This window comes from Callospermophilus lateralis, chromosome 14 (genome assembly GCF_048772815.1).
Source record: "Callospermophilus lateralis isolate mCalLat2 chromosome 14, mCalLat2.hap1, whole genome shotgun sequence".
Taxonomy (NCBI): Eukaryota; Metazoa; Chordata; class Mammalia; order Rodentia; family Sciuridae; genus Callospermophilus; species Callospermophilus lateralis.
The window spans coordinates 12,891,416-12,911,523 of NC_135318.1; positions in this window are offsets into that span (position 1 = coordinate 12,891,416).

The window sequence follows — 20,108 nt, forward strand, 5'->3', positions numbered from 1 at the left end:
TCCTTAGATTTTTTTTTAATATACAATTTGTTTCATGGCATGGTTAAAATGTGGTGCCTTTAACATCTTTCAGTTTATTGAAGTCTGTTTTCTAGTTATTATTCAATCAATTTTTATGAAAATTCCATGGATACTTGAAAGGAATGCATATTTTTGGTAAAGTAGAGCATTCAATAGGTATCTATTGATTAAGTCTTATTATGTACTTCAAATTTTTGATGGCCACCACATGGTCCATGAGTAGCATATAAAATTCTTCCTCACAGCATGAATTTTAGCTCATTTCTTCTTAACATTTTAGAAAGATACTTTATGTATTTCAAAACTTCTCACATAGTTGTTTATGACCCATATTTTTATTGTGAATGAAACCATCAATTAGGACTAATTTATTCTCTCTGCTCTACTGTTTAAGATCTTAAATTCTATTGAAGCTTTTTTAATGTTACCTCTACTGTTTTCACTGTATCTGTGCTTGCACATTGGTACTCGTATTTTAGCTTTCTTAAATATTATGTCTCTGGTAAGCAGAGTACATTTTAAACTGTGAGATATTTGATTTTTAACGTAGTTTAAACTCTTAAGTTCTTGTACTTACTGGCATGTTTGATTTTGCTTGAATCATCCTGCCCTTACTTTTTGATTTTTAGTTTTCCTTCCTGAGTTTTGCTTTTCTTGATAATTTTCTTTGTGTGTTTTTAGTTATTTTAATAATTGAGATGGCAGAGTAATATTTCAAATTCAAAAGATTGTGATTTTCAAAAAGATAATTGAGTTATTCTCTTTTTACAAAAGAAGGGTATAAGTGAATAGAAAATGAATCGATTCCTATCTTGCTAAAAGAAGGCAGTACTGCTTGATGCTCTGCCTCCCTTTTCTTTGATTTCAGGTGCTTATAATTTTGGATTCAGGGTGCTGTTTACAAAATAAATAAATTAGTATATGTTAATGACTATTGATTGTAGTAAGCACACATGCACACAACCCCCCCCACACACACACCCCACACGTGCAGTCCTTGCAGAACAGAGCAGGTCGATGGAGATAACGAGGAAGCTGACAATATGGTCTTAATAATCAATGGGGAACATCTTGACTCTTCCATGACTTCTAAATATTGTTGATAAAACATGACTTAACTCTTTTATCTTTAGCTATAAATGTGCAGGGAAATGAAAATAGAAAAACTAATATTTAGTAGATGGTGATCTAAAAAATAATGTCTTTAGCCATATCTAATTTACATACCATAGAATTCATTGTTTTTAAAGTGTGAGATGGAATGGTGTTTAGTATAATCAGAGAGCCGTGCAGACACCATCAAGGCTTGATCTCAGAGCATCTCAGCACTGTGAAAAGAAACCCTGTTCCTGTTAGCAGTCATTTCTCATTTGTTTCTGACTCCAACCTCTGACAATAACCTTTATTTGTGTGTGTGTGTGTGTGTGTGTGTGTATTTGCCTATACTGGATATTTCATAAAATTTTCCTCGTACAGCATGTGATCTTTTGTAACAGGGTTTATTCCTTTAGCAAAAGTTTTCAAGGTTCAAAGTTATACCATGTATCACTTCTTCATTCCTTTTTAAAGGTCAAACAATATTTCATCTTAAAGCTATACCACTTTTTTAACCTATTCGTCCATTGTTGGACAAACTTTAAATGACCTAATAATTAATGACCAAATAAATAACTGACCAAATCTTTCTTCAAATTACTATTTTAATTTTATTTTTCCAAGATCAGACACTAAACTTGGGGGAATTTGAGCTATACTTTCATGTATAGCCCCTGAAAACAGAATTGCTGTTTTACCTTTTAATTATATATATCTGATACATTTATCTTTTAAAAATTGTTAATACTAGCCTGGTGCGGTGACACACGTCTGTAATCCCAGTGGCTCGGGAGGCTGGGACAGGAGGATCACGAGTACAAAGCCAGCCTCAGCAATGGCAAGTTGCTTAGCAACTCAGTGAGATCCTATCTCAAAGTAAAATATAAAATAGGGCTGGGGATGTGGCTCAGTGGTCAAGTGCCCCTGAGTTCAATACCTGGTACCAAAATAAAAAAATAAAATAAAAAGGTTAATACTAAGGAAGTGTTGTGAGGGAATGCCAGATGAAAAGGGGAAGATGCTCCTTCCCTAGGTAAGTGCTTGTTAAATTTGCTTAGTAAAGGCTCATGAATATAAATACATTAGATATTTTCTCTTTTCAAGATGCATCAACATATCCTAGAGATTTGAAAGTGCATCCAGGGATCATAATATGTTCTGTCCTTGGTGACAGGCACTGGCAAAGTCCTTATGAAATATTTATGTGTGCTGTGCCTTGATAATTCACTTGCTCTCGTTCTGTGCTGTTGGTTACTGTGCCATTGATTCTTATCAACAAGTGGTTTGACTTCTCTCATGCTCATCTGAGCCTCTGTCATGAGCTACAGAAGAGAAACAGAATCTTGAATGATGGACAGTTTCAGAGTCCTGTAGAAAGAAGGATGCCTGGTAGAGGAACAGGTGGTGCAGGTACAGGTTGCAAACAGACACTGCTTGGACCATTGCCACACATCACAGGGGACATGCAAGAGACTTCATGACACAGCTGATGTCATGAAGTCTCTTGACAAAAAAGTCTTTTAACAAAAGATCCATCAGAGTGAAAAGAATCTAGAACACAAACTGTGGATTTTTATCCTATAATATGGTTGGTATTGTTTTTATGGAAATATGAGGAAGCCCTTTTTTCTTTTGTTTGCTCTCTAACATTCCATTTGGTAGACAACAGAAATAAAAACTTTAAAAAGTGACTTTGTGTTCTTCCTGTCTCTTAAGAATTCACAGTTTTACCAGATCTCTTTACTTCCAGTGCCACTATAGTTATCTTCAAAAGTTCAATAAAAGCTTTATTTTGTGATGAAGGATATATCTGGTGTTATTTGAGACTAAATAATATTCAATCAGCACAAAAAGCTCACAATTGAGGAATAAGACGGTACTTCCTGTGTATGAACAGTGCACACAGAATGTCAAAATACATTCCACTGTCACGTATAACTAAAAAAGAACAAATAAAATTTTTTAAAAAAAAGTTGTTTTCTCCTGATTGAATCATCCACTTCAAAAATAAAATTTGAAGGTTAAATATCATAGAAAAAAGGGTGCATGCAGAGTCCTTGTGGGCCTCTATTCAGATACCTGTTGACAGCATTTCAGTCTTTCAGTTACAAAGGAAGGTCACTTTCTGGCAGGCCAAACATGTTACAAGACTTGGGGACCTCAAGAAAAGAGCCATCCCACTATGTTTATGGATAATGATGGTGAAATAGGATGGAAATGAATTTCTCAGGTTTGGATTCTTAGCCTTGGAAGAGAAGTGCCGATAATAGAGGTATTTAAAAGTTCACTCATCATCATGAAACCTCCAGCTAGAAGTTAATTTTCTGTTCTTACTAGTCCCTCAGCACAACATAAACCTGAGGTTTGTAATTCGGGTGCTTATGTGCTATCCCACTTTGTGTTGCACCCAGGTAAATTCATCAGACCCACCCATAATGAGGCCAGCCTTTTGGTGATCAAGCATTACCATTAGAGATAACTTAGTCGTTAAGGTTAAGAGAACTTATCCAGAACTTGGAAGTAAGTAAAAGTTGACTCCATGTCCTTTCAAAATCCTAGAGGATGGTCTAACAGACCTGCCCAAAAGCTGTTTAATACTCCTGGGGTAAAATCCTTTATTGACTTCCTATATGAGATTGACTAGGGATGTGGTTTTATGAAATTACACGTTAAATTGAAGATTTTGTTCCTGTAGAGATGAAAATATTTCTGTTCTTTTGGTGAAATAAACCTGAGCATTGAAGTTTTATTGCTCTGTGGACACTAGATAATTGTGTTTCTAACCTAGCAATCAGTGTTCAGCATTACTCCTCTCACAAACATTATTCATATGCAGTTTCTTGAATTCTGTCATGAACCAGGTTTATCTTGGCAAATCCCTTATGAGTTAGTTGACCTGTTTTTATTCTACATTATTATGAAAGATGAGTTTTTAACTTTTGGGAAAAAAAAAACATGCTTTAATACTATTTATTTAGTTTCACTACCACACAGTCTAAGAAGAGTTTGTCATTTCAGTTTTCATGGTGTTTCTCATTTATCCTTACATGAATGATTTTTTTTTTATGCTATAGGTTGGCAATAATTTGTTTTCTAATCTGTCAATCAGGAGAAAACTCTCAAAAAAACATATTTTCCAATTTAAAAGGAGCATAGATTTCTCTTGGTCTCTTCCATCCACTTTCATGCTCAGAAGCCCCTGAACAGCTTTAAGTCTTGTCTGAATAAAGGTGCAAAGTTTGTAGCCAAGTTTTAGTGTTTGGTCACGGCCTGTGTTGTGCAGCTCAGCTACACTGCTTACAAGGCCTGGGCTTGGTTTTCTTTTCTTTTTTTTTTTTTTAAAGAGAGAATGTGAGAGAGAGAGAGAGTATGTTTTTTTAAATATATTTATTTTGTTTTTTAGTTTTCGGCGGGCACAACATCTTTGTATGTGGTGCTGAGGATCGAACCCAGGTCGCGCACGAATGCCAGGCTAGTGCACTACCACTTGAGCCACATCCCCAGCCCAAGGCCTGGCTTTCTTACTTGAGAAAGAAAATTTACTTTCCAAATCTAACCGCTTATCAGAATTCCTTGAAGATCTTTACAAAAATAAGTCGTTTTCAAGACCTCCTCCCGTTTTTCTGCAGTTTGAATCTCTGGCGGTGGGGCTTGGGGTTCAAAGGTCTTACTGGTAATTGTGACATGGCTGGTGAAGGGACCCCTACTTAGGAATAACTACATTCACCTGTGACAATCTAACTCTGCTTTAACCTCCAGCCAGAATATATTTCAGAATTCACCTAGAGCACTTTGCTGGCCAGGGCCATACCCAGCATGCTTTGTTCTGTCTTAAACCTTGTTGCACAATCTGCAAGTAGACGTGGATGCTAATTGACTAGGGGAGGAAGAGCACACTCAGTTCTGAAAAACTGCAGTAAGAGACCAGTTGCCTGATTCTCAGTTTTATATAGAGCTGGGCAAATGGGGAGAGGCTGGAGTTATCTACACACATACTTCTGGGCTGGCGAACTGGGCTATTTTGGAAGGGGGGGGGGTTGGAAATCAGCTCTTCTGTGGCCTATCCAGCAAGACTGTAACCCGCTTTCCTCCCTGAGGACAGTGACTCTGTCTCTGGATTTCTTTCCCGTGCATGTGCCTGGCACCCAGCAGACCTCCCTGGGTGTATGGTGGTGTCTGAATGCTTGGCTCTGGTGAATGGCTGCCTGCTGTCTTTATCTACAGTAGAGGTTTATCTCCAGTGGAGGTTTTAATGAGAAATTGGGAGAGATCCTATATGAGAGTCCATAAAATGACCGGCCACTTCAACTCAGAAGCTTGGGAATTATCTCCTCAAAAATTAACAACACTCACTTGGAGTGTGTACTTGAGCCAGAGCAGAGCTAGCAAGGAAACTACACCTTTTATCTGTTGTCAAAATTAAATTTTATCTTGTTTTGTGATACATTAGATTTCCAACACCAACATTATTATTTTCATAAACTTTATCTTACAGCTTTTCTATTTTATGCTGAAACAAAAACATAATGCCAAATTGGTTCCAACCCCTGACATACTTTTTGTAGAAACTTAAAATTTGGTTTAACACCATGGAGACAGGTTCTTTAGGATCAGGATAATCGGCAACAGTAATAGAGTGAAGAGAAGAAAGCAAAGTAGTACTTGCCTTGATGTTGGCAAGTCAAGTTCCCCAAAATGTTCTTCTAAAAATTACACCATCCCCGCCCCTTTTTTTTTAAGAGTGAAGCTTGTTGGTTTGGATTTAAAGTTACAGTTTGGATTCTGCTCAATTTCTTCTTTTGCTTCAGTGGCCTCTTTGCAAATAAGACTTTTAATAGAAATCTGCATGTCTTCTAAATGTGAGTACGAACGGGATATGTAGAAATCCCAGTTAAGACTAGGTGGACTTAGGATATCAACTATCTCCTTTTCCCTTGCTCTTTCAATGACTCATATGACATTGAAATAAGAATGATGTCCCATGTGTATTTCGTGACATACATTACCGCAGCTCTTGTTTGAATTTCCATGTTTGTGTATTTTTGCTTTTGATATGGTAACTTTGGAAGACTGGATATGGAGAAAGCGTAAGTAGCTTTACAATGGATTCATTAACAAAGTCTTGTTTTCTCCTTAGGTAATCAAAATTTATAAAATACATCCCCATGGAAATGATATAGACTGTGGTTGGGTCCTAGAGTGACTCAGGCACATTTCTATAGCTTACAAGGTAGCTGAGCTCCGGTCACAGGGGCGGGGTGGGGATAAGCTAAGGTCTGGGACCTGGAGGTTGGAGACATATTCTTCAGGTGTACAGGGACCTGGGAAGTGAACTGGGAGGGGGGAGAGGAGGGTCATTCTTTCCAAGCCTTCTAAAGAGGAATGTTCATTGTTCACCACCTTCTTACCTCAAATATTCGAATCCTGGTGCCCAAAGAGTGCTGTGTCATGTGCCGTGTGACATCAGCTCCAGTGTTGCCTCTTTATCTCCAACCACCTCATCCTGCCACATTCCTTACTTCTTACAACTAAGACTCTTCACTCTTCAGTGGGGTCTAGCTCTTGTTAGGGCAGAAATATAACTGAGCTATTTTGTTCATGAATTAAAATCAAATATGCCTTCAGAGAACTTAAAAAAGTTCTTTAAAAAGAACATTTTTCCAAGAGAAGGTTTATTTGCCATTAATATGTTTCTTTTTTTTTTTTTTTTCTTGAATAGGGCAGGGTAACAAAAGTAAATGAAGCCATGTAGGCCTTGGGAAGGATTGAAAAGTATCTCAACAGAGGTGACCAGGGGCTGTGCAAAGCAGTAGACTCCATGGGGCACATTGTGTCTGTCAGGGAGGTCTCTGAGCAACAGCTGGACTCGTGTTTGTTCATTTTTAAAAACAGCAAAAGCAATGGCCATCACTAGTTCAGTCATTTGTTGTACGCGAGGTATTTACACATCCATGCAGTAGGAGCTGCCTGTGCTGTATGTAGAAAAGCTGGTCTTTCATGATAGAAGAGATTATGAGGAAGTAGTTAGGAAAATGGATCTGGGTGTCTCTGGGGAAGTAAAAAATGCCCAGCTTTACTTTGTAAACCATTTGCAAGTTATAAGGAATATTCTATGCTCATTTCTATTTCTAACTGAATTTGAACTAGATTACCTTGATGTTGAGGCTTTTTCCAATGTTTTTTGTGCTTATTTTTAAGAATATTTTCTCTGAAATATTATATTTTTTCCAGAACTACTTGTTATTGCAAAGTAGTTTCCAGGTGTGGCCCATCAGAAGATTAAAAACACACACAATGGAATCTGAACTACCCACATGTGATCAGGTGAGGACGCAGGTGTACCTCTCAGAGGCGAAGTTACTATGGTGTGAGATGGCAGGAATGGGGACAGGACCTGAGTTCCCATTGGGGAGCGTGGTAAGATGTACGTCTTTCCATGGTTGCCAGGATCACTGCTGTGGGTCTGACCTCCAGCAAGAAGCCCACGGTGGGCATCCTCCTATGAGAGGACTCCCTCCTGGACTCCAAGTGCCCTGGTTCTATCTGCACAAAGTCTTCAAACTCAGAAAAAACTTAATTGATAAAAAAAAAATTATTATGTCTATTCCAGCCCTGACTCCTGAAAGTGCCAAGAATCAAATTCAGAGATTTAAGTGAGATTAGGACTTCTATAGACTTAATGCCGAATTGTTGCGCTGAATTTTCAAATCGCTGTTAGAGACCAGTTCAGTCATTTTTCTAATAAAGATTTCCTTCCATGCCAAGCAAAACAAATGCAATCCACAGGGGATCACAATAGCAGAACTGAGTTAGTTTGACTTCCAGATGATGGGCAATTTGGTTGGAGTGTTAAGACGAACCAAATTGGGAAGAGGGGGGCACGCTTTGCATTCTGATTCTATCCCACATTTATTTTAGAGTTCCTTCTTTCCTCTGTGGTTTTCTCAGTTGTGTGTAAGATGAAGTAATAAAACTGCTTGCCTCATTCACTGCATGTGTATGTGTATTGCAGAAAAAGTTCCATTACAGTTGGAATTATAGCTGGTCTAAGCAGACAAAATGTTTCCTCACATATGTATCTGGCTGTTGTTCTACTAATGTGCATGGGAAGCTCAGCCCTTTCTCCCAGGCCTGGTAGTGGAGATGGATGGACCTGCTTCTAGACTTGTAAGGATGAGCCGCCCAAGCTGCACAGTGCTGACCAAGTGTAGGGATTCTGACTGTGGAAGTGTTCCTCTGGTACACAAATTCCCAGGGGGAGGGAACAGGGTAACAGCCACCCTGTTTCTCACCCTTAGAATGCCCTGTAATCTCTCTTAGGATCTAATAATATAGCTAATATGTGTGCAATTTCTAGCTGGTATGCAATGCCCTGAGAAGCCTCTGTGTTAAAGCCTCATCAAGCTTCGACCTTGATTGCAGGCACATAGCTCCTGGGAATAAAAGAGCTTGTTTGCTAGATAACTACAATGTTTCACCAAGCTCTGGTGCTCCTGGATGTGCCTGCCTAACAGTAACTTCAGACAATGGACTTTTTTGAGAGCCCACAAAGCTCCTAACATTACATATTGTAACTGTAAAATGTAACTGCAGATTAAGCAACCTACTGACACTCTAAACAGTAATGTGGTTATGGTACTAATGACCTAAGGTAACCTATTGGTATGAATAAACGTGGCCACTTGGACAGGGGGCACTCTGCCACCTTCCCAGCATCTGCACCTTGTCTCTGATTATTCGATCCTTGCAACCAAGCATCTCGCTATACTCAGGTCATCTCAGAGTCTTCTCTTGTGTGATTGTGGCCCAACTTGGGCTTCCTCACAGGGTGTGGCCTCATGTCAACTGGACTTCTTTCCCAGAGATGGAAGGCTTTTCGAGAGGTCATTCTATCTAGCAAGGTGAAGTTTGCGTTACTTTTTATGACTCAGTTGCACAAACCACTCAGTATTATTTCCGGTGCCTTCAACCAGTTATAAGAAAGTCATAGGCACCCAGATTGAAAGAGAAGAGGATTTAACTCCATCTTTTGGTGGAGGAGATGGAAAGTTTCTAGAAAAATATGCAAGATTAGAGGTATTGTGGAAGCCACTTTTGGAAAGTGCAATCTGCCACAGTCATTGCCACCTGTGGGAGTCTTCTGTGATCAGTCCCCTGTGCCTCCTCCATTTGGATGTGCTCAATTTGTACTGTCCTTCCTGAGACCTTGTCCTCTGAGATGCAGTTTTCTCTTGAGGCTGAGAGAGAACAGAGAAAAGCAGAAACAAGAGAACAAAGCACAAGTATGACAAAGTAGAATGAATTTTTCACTCATCTTTCCTGGGTCCCCTGAAGATGATATGAAGCCTATGGTCTTAGGAGAAGCAACCAGATTTGTCATCCGGTCACATACCACAGTGTTTTATTTCCTTTTTTTATTCCCAAGAATTTGGTAGAGTTTTATTTAATTGCTCTTGATTCATCTCATCTGTGTTGCAGAGAATTATACTAAGACCAGAGTTCCTTCTGGGATAGAAGGTTAATGACCCTCTTGGGCCAACATATGAGCTACAGCTGTGATTGACAGGACCCTAGGGACAGAGGGACACTCCATTCATTCATTCAGTTATGCAGTCCACAAATATTCATAAAATGCTGACTACAGAGCAGACACTTTTCTAGAGTTGAGACTAGACAACAGAAAGCAAGAAAATGCATAGAACTTTCTGCCCACATAGAACTTCCATTTTAGTGGTAGAGACAAGCAAATGAACAAATAGGTGCCTACAGAGATGTGCACACTGAAGAAAAGAAACAGGTAAGGTGGTAGAGGGGATGAGGCTGCTGCCCAGGGAAACCCATCTGGAGAGGTGGTCTTTGAACAGACTTAAACCAAATTGATTCAAGTCTGAGATGCCTCATCTTATAAAAAATAAAATAAAAAAAATTTAAAAAGGTTATCCATATTCCAGATCTTTCTTTCAGACTCTAGAGGTTTGGTGCTTGCAATTTTCCTTTACTTGGATGTTTTAAATACTGTAATCACTTTCTTAATAATTATGAATCTTCACAATAGGCAAGCTCTGGAACCAACCTAGGCGCCCTTCAATAGATGAATGAGTAAGGAAAATATGGTATATATAAACAATAGAATATTATCCAGCTATAAAGAGGAATGACATTATGGCATTAACAGGTAAATGGATGGAACTGGAGAATATCATGCTAAGTGAGTTAAGTCAGTCCTAAAAATCAAAGGTCAAATATTCTGTCTGATATGTGGATGCTAACTTATAACAAGGGAAGGTAGGTGGAGAAGTATAGAAGTTCACTGGATTAGACAAAGGCAAATGAAGGTAAGGTGAGGATGGGAATAGGAAAGACAGTAGAGCGAGTTGGACATAACTTTCCTGTGCTCATATATGAGTACACCAGCAGTGTAACTGCACATCATATTCAATCACAAGAATGGGATCAAAATTGTAATGTGTTGCTCCTGATGTATGCATGTCAAAATATACCCTGCTGTCATGTATATCTAAAAAACAACAAATAAAAATTATTAATTGAATGATTATTCTCTTACAAGTGTATTTTATCCCACTAAATATATTTAATTCTATATTTAGCCATACTGAAGATAAAAAAATTAAACATGAAAATAATCATCAAAGAGACTCAAGATTCAGTTCTTCCTCTGCCTGTAAAACACTGGACAGGTCCCTGGATCTCTCCAGACCTTGGAGGAAGAGCAGTGGGGACATTCTGAATATCAATGGTGGAAGTGACTTTCAATATGCCTTCAGAAAATACCTAGCAGAGATTTTATATTTTTATAGGAAACACAAAACAAAAATAGGTATCTTTTCTCTGCAGATCTCCAGTGCCAAAAATATCCTAATTCTATGAGGGCAAGGCAGGTTGGAATGTGCAGTAACAGGTTTCCGGATGGGCCAGTTTGGCAGTGAGCTGAGCAATGGCCCAGCTATCTCCCACAGGAGGACTCCAGCCACTGTGTGTGTCATGGGGGTGCATTTCTAGAAGGCTCTATTGTCTGACATGACAGAAGATGGTCTCTCCATAGAAAATGAGTCACTGTGATAAGAGTGAAATACAGAGACCCTTTACATCATCTCTCTCACTCTCGGCATCAAATTTTGTCTCTATGAGATGCTCAATGGCTTTCTGAATAAGGAAGGAATCCATGTCTGACATTACATTGAAGAGGCAAGAGTTTAGCTTTTTAACTTTTTTTTTTTTTTTGACTAATTTCAGTAAGGCTCAATTCTCCATTATATGTTACTAGCAAATATTGATCTTTCATGCTTCTATAAAATGAAGGATGGCCCTTCCTGCCTAAGAACTCGGGGATATTTATTTCAGCACTGATCAAACCTTCTTAAGGCTAATATTAACCACATGGTAACTGACACCATTTTGTCAGAGGCCATTTTTAGACTTGAAAATTTTGATGGAATGTAGGTCCCAAGATAGAAGACAAATATCCAAAGTAGTTATCAAAAGCTTGAGCAGAATCACCTTTTTCTATCAAGAAGCTGGGTGAATCCAACTCACCTCTTAACTTCTTGATGTAATTCATGCCATAGTTTTGATTTTATAGGAAATGTTGGAGAAATCCATCTGGGGAGTTTGTGAGTTGGAGGTTAAGCCGCAATGTGAGAAATAAAAACAATCCCAGCAGGGATGAACCTCTCTAAATGTCCTGTGGATGACGGATGACTAAGACCTTTAGCAAGTATGCCAATGCCTTCTCTAAAAAGGAAAAAGGATTTGGGTCACGAATTTAAAAAAAAATAACTGTTTATAGAAGTTTCTGGAATGGAGTAGGAGAAAGAGGACCAACATTACTGAGGAACATTTTAGATAATAGCTAATATTTTCCATTTTACAGGAAAGGAAAACTACACAGAGAATTAAGTAAATTTTCAAAGACTGCTGGGAAATGGAAGAACCCTGAGTGACACTCAGACCACAGAATGTGTCTGAGGGTCACAGTATCCCATTCTACCAGGGACCAACGACAAAAACCCTTCGCAAAAATGAAAAAAAAACATTTCCTGGCTACCTGAGTGTCCTTTAACTTGGCCAAGTGGACACATAAAATTAACCATCACAAATACCAAGACAATGCAGCAACAGTCTATCTACTTTTCAGTGAGTACTATAATTTTTTGTATGCATGACCTGGGTATTCTATTTTTATTTATCAGAGCAACTTTGCCAATTGATGCAACACATACAAGTTGAGCTATGATCAGAGCCATTATTTAATATCACAATTATAAACAGCAAAAGACATAATTGCATTAACTTCAGAGAGAACACAGAGTGATGGTTAGAGCATAGAATGGCTTAGATTCATCTCTTGTTTGGCTTTAAAAAAAAACTTTTTTCACTATTTCCCTACAAAGAACTTCCTTCCCCTTTTAAAAATTCAACTTTATTTTGCTGATTCATTTCTTTTTTTTTTATCCACTGGGACAATCTCTGCTATTTTATTAGTGTATTTAGACCATTTACATTTAAATTAACTAAGGCTTAAGACATATTTTAATAATTGCTTTCTTTTGATTTCTTCTATGTTTTGTTCTTCTATTTCTTTTACCTGGTGAGTTATTTGAACATTATGTAGAATTCTGTTTTGATTTATTTATAATACTTTCAAGTGTATTGCTTAGTTTTTAAAATGGTTGTCCTTGGTACATATGTCCTGCTGGTATGTGCATATGTACATACATATCACATATGTTATACATATGTGATATATAAGTACAGTCTATTATTAGCAACATTTTAGTACTTTGAATGTAGCTTGAAAATCTCACCTCCATTGAGGTCCTATTGCCATTCCATCTATTGAAATACCATTGTCTTGAGTTTCAGATGGTATCATGTGGATGAATGGACTGGATGCTTGGGTTTCTATTTCCAAATTCAAATCTTAATGCCCTAATATTTGGAGATAGTGGCTACAAGAAGATAGTTACAGTGAAGTAAAATCCTGAGGGCAGGGATGTGAACTGATAGGATTAATATCTTTATATAAGAAGAGACACCAGAGCTGTACGTGATGGTGCATATCTATAATCCCAGTCACTTGGGAGGCTGATGCAGGAAGATCTCAAGTTAGAGGCCACCTTCAGCAGCTTAGTGAGTCCTTAATAAGACCAAACTAAAATATAGAAAGGGCTGGGATGTGGCTCAGTAGTAAAGTGCTTTGGGTTCAATTCTCAGTTCAATAAAAGAAAAGAAAAAAAGAGGAGAAGAAGGAAGAGGAGGAAAAGAGAACTAGAAGGAGAAAAAAAAGGGGAAGGGGAGGTGGAGGATACCAGAGAGTACTGGGTTTCTCTCTCCCCTACCCTATTCCTACAAGTGCACACTAGGGAGGTCATCGAAAGACACAGCAAAAAGTTGTTCATCTTCACGACAGGAAGAGAATCCTCACTAATAACTGAATCCAGTCAGAAACTTGACCTTGGACGTCCAGGCATAAGAGCTGTGAGAAAATAATTCCTCTTGTTTAAGACCTGCAGACTGGTATGTTTTAATACGGCTGTCTGAGCTGATTAATATAGACTGTGTTATGAATTTTGTTCTAATTCTCAAATAAGATTTAGAAAACTCAGCAGGAGAAGAAAAGTTTGTGGTGTTCAGCCATATTTTGGTCCTTTTCATTGTTCCTTTTTTAAGTTTGAGGATTCCTGCTTTGATCACTCCTTTTTGGTTTAAAGAACTTATTTTAGCCATTCCTTAAGGATAGTTCTGTTAAGTGACAAATATCCGTAGCTTTCCTTCACGTGAGAATGTCTTCATTCCACTGTCATTCTTGAAGAATGGTCTTGCTGGGTGTGGAATTTACCTATGACAGTACTATTCCTTCAGCACTTGAAAAATGTGCCCCTTCTCTCCGTCCTCCATTGTTTCAGATGAGAAATCCACTGTCATTTAAATGAGCATTTCTCTACTTCTAATGCCTTGCTTTCTGTGGCTGCTTTCCGACACCATTTTTAGCATTTAGAAGTTTAATTACAATGTGTCTTGGCATGGATTTCCTTAGGTTTATCTAACTTGGGTTTCTATAATTTTTTAAAATTTGTAGACTTATGTCTGTCTCCAAATTTGGGGAATGATTAGTCATTACTACTTCAAATATGGAAATGAATGATATGATACTGGATCTTGTGTGATTGCCTAGATTAGATAGAGTTGGTTTAAAATTCTATGAGATCCATTTCATAGGGAAGTTGGATAAAATCAATCTCTTAATTTCTTTGCTTTTTGTAGAAAATGGGTATGATGCCCAACCATATCAGACCTCTGTTGTTTTGCTCAGCAGTTTTTCCATCCCCAATTCAATATGCATAGGCACAAATAATTTTATCTGGGGAACTGCTCTTTCCCTACTGTGTTTGGTGGGGCTGCCAATCATCATCCCATTGCTTCCCATACCACACTCTACAAAGGTTAAATTTTGCCAATTCTAGAAAATAAGTTAATGTATGAGGCATTAGCATAGTCTTGTTCAAGTGCATGCCTGGGACAATGTCTCATCCATGAGGGTTTAATTATAATTTGTTGCATGTATAAATAAATAATGACTCAAACTGCAATTCTGTTTCTTTCTCAGCATAGTGAAGGTGACAAAATACTTAAGGGTTTGTAATACAAGTGAGCAACTGACTGTGATGAAAAGCAGGAATTTATTGCATTTGTAATTTTTCCATCTTTTTATTGCTCTTCCCACAGGACTCCCTCTTCTGTGGCTGAGTCTATCTTACTGTGCAGGTCTTCACCTAGACTATCTTGGTGTTTTTCTTCTTACATCCCTAGGTTCCTTAGTTTTCCTCTCTTTTAGTGTCTCTATCCCCCCTTACTTTTTTGGTTTGTATCTATTTTACTCCTAGCTCTGTATTTTATTCCTACTTAACTTCCATTTTTAATTTACCTTTTTGTTTCGTATCTGCTCTTTGCCATTCACAATCTCTATTCTGTATCAGATCATAATGAGAGTTTAGTATTTATCTTTTACTTATTTAGTATTTATTTATTCAGTATTTGCTAACTTGTGGAATCAAGATCTGCCTTTCCTTTTCTAACTGGAAGAAGAGTCATTTGAAATATTAAAATTAATATATATCTATATAATATAAAATCTACTAAGCAACCAATTTACACATTAAAATTTGGCACTAAAATCAAAGATAGTCATATAGAGAAGATATAGAGCTTTTTATTCCATCTCTGACTTTTAACCAATTTTAATTTTTTGTGGGTCAGGGTATGTTAATAGAAAAAAAAATTCTGTTCTCTAGTGTAAACATGAGTCTATCATGATTTTGATTAAGCTGAGGCTAAAGCCAGAGGGACTATGACAAGCGGGTTTGATGACAGTAATGTTGACTAATCTCCATATGCCTTTGCATCTGGTTTTAAGGCACTGAACAGGATGCACTCAGCACCAGCTTAGTATTTAGGGTGCTCATTGATGAATGTTGAGTATGCACATTCAGAGCTGTCCAGGTGGAAGAGCGCGTTGTGGCCAGGGAGCTGGCTATTGACCTCGTTTCTGGCCTTTCGTTCACCCCATTCCCCAGGCCTCAGATCTGCCCCTGTCATGAACTGCTGCGGAGCCTTGTTCCAGGGAGAGAAGCAACTGTCTGCCTTGCCTGGAGGAGGGCAGGCAGCGTGGCTGGCTGTCCCTGTTGCTCTGCTTCCCTTTTCCATGTTCCCACTGTTACCTGCTTTGTGCTCACCCACCCCGAGCTCAGCCCTCTGTCCTTCTCTACCTCACAGCCCAGCAGAGGTGTGTCAATACACTTATCTGTCCCACAGGTATTACCCTTGGTCTCCAATGGAAATAAACAGACTTGTTTCTTGGAGCCTGGGACACCTACCTGGTCCTTGCAATTTCCCTCCTGATGTCCACCCCCTAGTCCTGATGATAGGTATTCAGTGCTCCCAAACATGTGCTTGGAAGGTTTGGTAGAGTATTTTTCTCCTCCTCAAATTACCTTAATTACCTTATACATATTAAAATTGAACAAGATCCTTCAAAATATTTAAGTGACCTTTCATTGGTGTACACAGAGTATGAGCATTTGTATCAATTGAATAATTATCAAGCTAATTAGCTCCAAATCCATTACTTTCTTTAGTTTTACTTTTTTTAAAAAAAAAGCTTAATTCTATGCTTGAAGGGAGAAAGTACTTTTTCCACACTTACAATGTGTTCTCCCAGGATGGTTTATGAAGTTGTATTCACACACTGTAAATGTACTCACATCCTTTTATAACGAGGAAAGGAAAAACTGAGATTTATAGGCTTAAACAATAATTTTATTCCATAAGACTTAAACATAAGTTATGGACATTCCATTTACAGGATTACTCAGTTAATGAAGTCAATTAATGCACACCACACTTTGAAGAGCATCAGCAGGAACTAAATTAGCCTTTGGGGAAGGATATTTATGGGTTTTGTTGATTTCAGGAAAATATTTGATAGTGGTCCTGCTTATGGGAGGTGGTTTGCCCCCAAGCCATACGATTGTGCAGATGCCCTTCCATCTTCTCAGTACGAGATGCTCTCACTTGCTTCCCCAGGGGAAAGTCTGGACTAGACTCGGGGAGCTCTCTGAGGTCTGCCCCAGCGTCTCTCAACAGCTGGTCAGATTCATTGTCAGGGTTCAGTCATTGGTTCTCCTATTTCTCACAATCAGTTAAAAACAAAAATCATAAGATGGCCAACATTGAAAACATCAGCTTAACCTAGGGAATTCACTGCAGTCACTTTCAAAACAGTTTATAATTGTTCCAGCTAATTTTGGTAATGGGGAGAGCAAAGGATGGTGGACAGTAGAAACTCTGACTTCTTAGCTGCTGTCTTCCTGGAAGACATCTATTTTCCACCCCTCTTCACATTGTAAAGCAGCTGAGCTACCACAGACATAAGTGGGTTCCAACAGTGTATGTCCCCATGCAGATTGTGCACCTTGGAGAACTGAAGTTGGGTAAGTCAATGAAACACAGTAGCTGGGTTTCTCCTCCTATACTGCTCCACAAAGTTGAATAAAATGTATGACCATTTTTGCTGTATTGTACATTTTGTATACTCTAAAATACAATAGATTATATGGCAATTCATCAATATATTGATTTTCCATAATATGAAGGAAGCAGCAGTAAGATTTTTTTATGTACAGAATGACTGTAAAGATGCTTTCTGATTTTAGGAACATAAAACTGTACAAACAAAATTTGTGCTCTAGGTTTGAGAAAACACTATAGTGGTTGCTAAAGACTCACTTTACTTCTCCTTCACATTAAGGGAGAGACAGCAGAGAGCAGTTTCCCAGACGCTCAAGGATACTGGAATTGCTTGATGTTTGTTTATAAGATACTTTATTTCTAGGGTGAGTATGCAAAATGCAATGGAGAAGGTTCAAAGAATTCAAGCCTGAGATGTATGAGCAAGTCACAAGGCCTTTATTGCTTGTTAGATTCGCAAATAAAAAGAGATGCCCACAGGTTCTGTTTTGTAATCTAGACTCAATGGGTCCTATTCTTTTGGAGGGGAGGGAACGAGGGTGTTGAAAACATTGTATTTATTTGACTATTAAAAGATCATTTCTAACAAAATAAGGAAATCACAAACCCAAGAAAGATAATCATGTATGATCATGGTGAAGTTTATTTCTGTTTTCACCAAAGTGAGGCATGAGGTCTTACATAGGCTCGTGTTGTTTCTAGCAGGAGGTGGGGGAAGCAGGGAGAGTTTGGAGGGAATAATGGAGCTCTAAAGCCGTGATGCTTTTCTCCTAAGGCAGCTGTGCTCTTTGACTTCACTCAGACTCATCAGTTGTAGCCAAAGAAATGGGCCAGGTCAAAGTGGGTGGAGACTAGACTTAGAAACAGGAACAAATTTGAGTGTTTGATAATGAAAGAGGGGGATAGTTATATATTTACACTGAAATATATAATACATGATGAATTGAAATAGATTTAAGAGTTGATTACACACACATACTGAGAGAACTATAGATAGTAAATATAGGTACTATGATAAGTACAAGAATATTTTCTCTGGGGAGCCCAGGTACTTGGCCTTGTAGGGGCTGCTCCTGTTACCCCCTCCCACACACATTTTCGGTGTCTCTGAGTATCTTCAGTCAGAGTCCTTGGCCTGAGGCCTGTGACGTGCTTCCGGAATCTGAGCCATGCTGAGCCTTTTGCCCGTGGATGTCCGCCCCTGACATGGCAATGACTGCCTGGTGTTCCTCTTTTATAATCAACTGTTTTCAATTTTAGAGTTTCTGGGAAGTTTGATGTATTTTTTTTTTCTTTCAGAATTTTTAGAAAGACCTCTACTACAATTTTCTTAAACAAAATTTGACTGTTGATGACAACCTACCATAGCATTGAACCCTTGCTAAGTTCCAGACAGACACTAGTTAATTACCTAGGTTAGCTTTCACCCCATCTTGGGGGTGAACTGCTGTGGCAGTTCCAGATGAACACTCTGGGATTAACTGAATGATGCATAGCCGTGGTGTTGGATCCACGATTGGAGAGGCCTGAGGGAGCTGGTCAGGGAGATGGTTAGGGAGGATTTAGTTTACTGCTTCATTTTTACAGAATAGGAAAGTGAGCCTCTGACACAGAAAGTGATTTGCCCAAGGTCTTGTTGGGGAAGTATTTTGGAAATGAAAACAATTCAGGATGATGTTTATATTCCTCTCAGTGTGTGTATATATAATTCATATATAAATATATTGGTATTTATTATATACTGTATAAGTTTTTAAATATAAATAAATAATTCTTCTGTCTTCAAAAACTCAAATTTCTAACCATGTCCGTCCCATGTTTCTAAGCCCAGTCTCTACCAGCTCTGAGCTGGTTGATTTTCTTGGCTGCAATCACACAGACCAAGTGAAGTCAATTAGCACAGCTATGTTAGGAAAAAATAATTTCACCACAGTAGAGCCATATTATTCCCTTGCCACTCTCCTTACTTCCCTATCTTCTGTCCAAAACAAAAGCACATGCAAAACCTCATGCCTCACTTTGGCAAAAATTGAAACGGATTGCCAGCCTCTGGTCTGTTCTGGGAAACCAGGCTCCCTCATGAACAGGAGTGAGGGATACCAGGCCTGCTGCTATGTGACCACTTGTGAGCCACTGATATTCTGCTGCTGCTGCTGCTGCAGCTCCCTGGATTCTGGGCCTGGGAGGGGAGGAGGGGTTGGAGGAGCTGGGCTCATCCTTTGTGGATGAGAGTCCATCTATAGGAAAACTCTCAGGACCTCCATCAGAGAGTTGCCTAGTTATATGTTTCACGAATAAGAACTGATTAGATTAGCAATAGAATAAGAAATTGGGCTTTTATAAAAACACACTAAAGACACGGAAGCAGAAGCATATCGAGAAAATGGGGAAATACCTTTCCTTCGGCTTCCATGTCACCTCTTGGCTCTTATGGTGCAGCCCCCTCTCAGTCGGCCCCACATGAAAAGATACAAGTGCTAGAAGAGGGACATGACCCAAACGTGCCCCCTGCCTCCTGCTCCCCGGGAGCTCAGGGCTCTCTTCCATCAGACCCTGCTGGACAGGGCAGCTGGGTCTGCTTTCTGCTCCTTGCTCAGCCTGGGTGTTGGCATTGACCTTTCTACAACTTTTTAGTTGATGAACAGCTAACCTTTTTCTTTCCCCCTCTCCTTTTAGCTCCTTATTCTGCAAAGATCACAAGTGAGTTCAGCAAGGATAAGCTCTAGAGGTTAAGGTGGAGCGATGAAGAGACAGCTGTTACCTCAGTTAAGGAAAACCATCATAATTTCCCACCCTGTGCTCTGCATCTCCACACTCTGACCTGGGTGGGATCTTCAGCACACCCCAGTTCTCTGTGCTCAGTCTACAGCCCATCCCATAGGCTGAGTCACGTTTTCCTATGTATTTTTCGTTTCTGTCATTGTTTACTTGTCTAAGTGTGGTTG